Consider the following 4,874-nt stretch of genomic DNA (forward strand, 5'->3'; position numbering starts at 1 on the left):
TTGAATTCCTCAACGTTTGAGTTTTGTATGAATAAATGTGGCATCTGATTCAATTCTTCAGTTTCTACTTCACAAGAAACAAGTCCTTCTTTTAGTTTATTGGTGTCATCATCGTAATGCAAACCTTCTCTGAGACGGTTTAAAATTTCAGCAAATGTCTTGCTCTTTCTTTGTCTCATCATTTGACGAAGTTCAAACATTTTTAAGGGCTTGTTCCAAAGGTCCATAAAAGTTTCGAGAGATTCAAATAAATATCCATCAAATACTGGTTGAAGTTGAAACAGATTACCAATGGCAATGATAGAAACTCCACCAAAGTCTGAAGTAGTTCCCTTTATATTTTGCAAACGTTTGTTGATTTGTATGTTGAACATCGAACTTCCAACCATGGAAATCTCATCTACAAATATAACTTTAAGACCTCCTAATTTGCTCTTAATGTATTTAAAATACTAGAGTCTAGAGACCTATAACTCTTAAGATTACTATGTATGGTTTTATTGTATGCTGCTTTCCCTGTTGGGGCAAGAAGAATAGCTTTAACTCTGTTAAAATCCTGGCCAACCTCAGTATTTAAATGTTTATTACAAGTTGGTAGAGTGCTTTTGTAACATGGCTTTTCCCTACACCTGCACCACCACTAAGAAATGCATAAAATGGCTCATCTGTTGTATAAACAAGATGCAGAATTTTTTTTGCTCTTTGTTTAGAGATGAGACTAGTTGTCTATATTCACCATTTGGAAGTTCATTAAAGAGAGTACGCTTTTCAATATGAAGTGATGGTATGCCTAGATCCTGACTAAGGTCATAAGAAGCTGGAATATTTGGCTCCTTCTCTAGAACATCTTCGGAAGATTCTTGTCTTTCAATATCACGTGTAGTTGGTGCTAGTAGTAAAGGTAGTCTATCTATAGGGTGGATTCCAGTCCCCCGGCCGTGCGGCCGTGGCGCGTTCTGATTGGTTGTTGAAAATGTTGTGCTGTGATTGGTTGGATTTGATAGGGCGGAAGTGACGTCACGGGTGGACTTTGGACATGGGCCCTTGACCTTTGGACTTTGGCGTGGGAGGGGGAGGGTGGTGATTGGTGGGATTTGATAGGGTAGAAGTGACGTTATAGGTAAGGGTATTATTATGGGTTACCCTAAAAAGAATATATAAGATGGAAATTTTGAAGCGAAGAACATTGCTGCTTTGTTTCTTGATGATGAAGTGTTTTTGTGACGTAGAGGTAAAAAAAGTAGGGTCTGCCTTAAAGTGCGGGACTCCTGTGGATTTTTCAAAAGGTCAGTTAGGGTGTGGCTCTTATTTCAATCAAGACGAGGCCAAAGCAGTGCGAGAGGCAGTCGAGGAGGGGGTTAACGTCACCGATTTTCCAGTGTGTGAACATAACCTCAATTGCCGTGTCGGGGTGAGCCGCGGTCAGTTTTCCAACGGTCGCGTGTATTTTGCGTGTGACGTGAGACCTCCAAACAAGAAATGCGACCGGTTCGTGTGGGCGGAGCCGTCGAAGGAAGCAAAGAAGACGAAGGCAGTACCACTATGGACACCACCCTCCAAGAAGAAGAAAGTCAAGGGCAAAGGCAAGAAGCTCCCTACAACTTGCGTAAACGTAAGCGTTCCCGTTCCCCCGCCAAAAGAAGAAGAAGTAGAGGAGGAGGATGTGGAGGAGGAGGAGAAGATGCAGGATGTAGTGGAAGTGATACCGGTGGCGGAGAAGCCGAGAAAGTAGTTGTCGTCGAGAGTGACACTAGCGATGAGGAAAATTCAACGGATGAGGAGGAGGGAGAGTCTATGGAGTCTTATAACGAACTTGATGAGCCTCAGGCAACTTACGATGTGGTTGACACGTATAACAACATGCATGTCGTGGGTCATTATGTGGAGGCCTTGGTCTTCGGAGTGATGGGAGAGTGGACTTGCGTAGTACCCCGTGGCCAAGATGGATGGAATCGGATGTTTTATAAGGGTAGAGATACCTTGAAGGACCATATGGAATTGGCATGGGAGGGTCTGCAAAAGCTGAGTGATAGACTAGGGCTTGCTGTGCAAGGTCATTGGAAATCTTACATTCAAGATTTGTTGGACTGTCTAACTCCCATGGATATTTTAACGATGCTCCGAAAGGTGGAGTTGCCTGGCTTGTTGCGGGGAAGAGAGGAAGAATTTTGGGGTCTGACCAGAGACATTGGGTGTCAAATTGTAGACCCTCTACCCGTCAGCCCTCTTTCTTAGGAAAAAAGACATTTGTTTGGTTATAAACGTTTTTATTAATAACCATTTGTATTAAATAACAGTTTTAAATAAAATAAATGTTCTTTTAAAAAAGTGTCCCTTTATCCTATTCTTCTTCTCCTTTCACCCGTAGCAAAGTTTATGCTCCCCGTATCTGGGTGGGGAGCCTCAGCCATCATCCAATATTCTAGACCCCACCCGTCTCTGTAGTTTATTACATGGCCATGGACAACATCATCGTCGTCATAGCTAATTACGATCACTGGGGGGTGGGCAGTACTCTAGTTTGTTGTTGCGCTCTTCTTCTTCTGCAATGAGGGCACGTGGGCTGTATTCCTCGGTATTCTTGTACTTTGTACCAGTCGTTTAGGCACCGGTGGTGCATTGTCTATTTGCAGAATTGGATCACATCCATTATTTCTTCCTCCTCCTCTTTACAAATTATGCATTTTATTTTTTTTATTATTGTTATTATTATTTTGAATTTTTTATTGCTTTGTCGTTTTTGAGTCTTGGTCTGACTGTGAAGTGATCCCGGCTCGTCGTCGTCTTTTATAGACCTTCAAGTAGGTCACGTGTATCGATGAGATCATCGGGAACGCTTCTGATTGGCTAAGGGTTGTATTGACCAATCAGAGGCTTGGAAAACGGAAGACGTCATACTGATGATGTCATGGCTTATTTTTATACCCTCCCCTCCCTCTCTCTTTTTGCTTTTTTGTCATAAATGTTTTTATGAACAGTATAGTGTTTTTAAAAAATATAAATAATGGACACGGGAACCCTGTGTATCGATGAGATCATCAGGAACGCCCCTGATTGGGTTAAGTATTTTTATTTGTCCAATTAGAGGGTAGAAAAAAGGTTGAAAATGGAAAATGATTGGTTTATTTTTTAGAAAAAAGTATTTTTAGCTTACTAGAATTCAAGCTCTTTGATTGGATAAGAGTTCTATAAAAGAGGTGGCATTTTCACTTGCATTTCAGTTAGTTCTTGGCGAACTTCGCCATGGCTTATGATGATGAGTGGCTTACCCAATTGTTAGAAGTGTTACATGACCCCGAAGAAGAAGGAGAAAAAGAGAGTGAACAACTTCCTCTTGATGTTTTTCACGATGATCTCGCTGAGTCGGACTTACCTCAATTTAGCTCCTTTGACGAATTGTTTGACTATTATTGCACCCCAGAGGGGGAGGGTGAGGAGATTTCGTTTGAAGATCCTTTTTTGAACGAACCTGGGCCTTCCGGGATGCAACAACAACAAGAAGGTCGTGGGAAGAAACGCTCTCATGATAGTGATGATGATGAGGAGGAGGAGGAGGACGATGTTACGTATGATTTACGTCAAGTGACTACTCGACATTATACCAAAATGCGCACTGACTGCACCGATTACGAACTGTCGGTCGATCTACCTACTCGTGGTACTATCAAGGAAGCTTTGGAAGATGTGGAGCGGGTGTTAGACCGGGTCCTCGACGATACGCTACGCGGAGTGCAAAAACACGATTACGCACGCCTTACTCTTGATGCCCCTGCTCTCAAGAATCCCTTTGCTTTACCGTTTATGCGCCGTCATCAACTTACCCCTCAACGCATTATAGGTGTCGTTGAGACCGTTGTGCAATCGAACGAACAGTTTGTGTTGCAAGGTAATTTCCATCTCCATGTCGTACGCACGCACATGCCTTATGGGGCAGGGAACGGGGAAAGTCTAAGAAGAATTCCTCTACCTTGGATACGGGAGATTTAGACATGGCTTAAGGGAAAAAAGAGCATCACGCGCGTTAGGAATCACTACGAACTGTGCGCGGCTCGAGCACTCGTGATAGGAATGGCTCATCTCACTAAGGATCCTGACTATGTTGTACAACCCAAAAGATGGTGGTGCTAGACTTCTCTTGCAGACGGAGCGCGCTCGAGCATTGCACCGCGATGCGGGAGTGAGTCCTCGAGGGACCGTGTGGTCTTACCGAGATCCAGCAATTTCAGCGCTATCTGGGTGAACGTGGCTTCGAGCTTAACGTGGTGTCGAGGGAACACGCGAACACGGTAATCTATTCCGGTAACTTACCTGCTCCCGAGTACCGGCTCTACCTCTACTACGCCAAGGAACATTTCGATTATATCAATAGCATGCCGAGGATGCTTGGCCGATTTTTTTATTGTACGAGATGCCAAAAGGGATACGATAGAAAAAATCACAAGTGTAACAACCAATGCTATGGGTGTGGTGAGCAAGAGTGTTCCCCCGTGGTTTCACCCGCCGAACAAGACCATCGTTGGGAGTGGCAGTATTGTGACGAGTGTCACGGTACTTTCGCTAGCAGACGTGTTTCGAGAACCACCGACGTGTCAAACTTTGAGGAGCCAAGATGCGTGGTCGTGACCGGGAGCCCCAGGACTCTTGGTCGTATTGCCAACGGTACAACAAGTGCGAGACGTGTGGTAAACGCGTCGATATGATTGATCCGAATCGAAAGGAAGGAGAAGGGCATGTGTGTGGAGAGTACAAGTGCTTCGTGTGCAAGGAAGTGGTCCCACCCGATCATTTGTGTTACGTGACGGTGGGTGACGATGCTTTACCGAAAAAGAAGAACAGCCCTAACGATGATGATGATGACGATTCGATGAGCTTGA

The sequence above is a fragment of the Nematostella vectensis genome, chromosome 15 (genome assembly GCF_932526225.1).
Source record: "Nematostella vectensis chromosome 15, jaNemVect1.1, whole genome shotgun sequence".
NCBI classification, from domain to species: Eukaryota; Metazoa; Cnidaria; class Anthozoa; order Actiniaria; family Edwardsiidae; genus Nematostella; species Nematostella vectensis.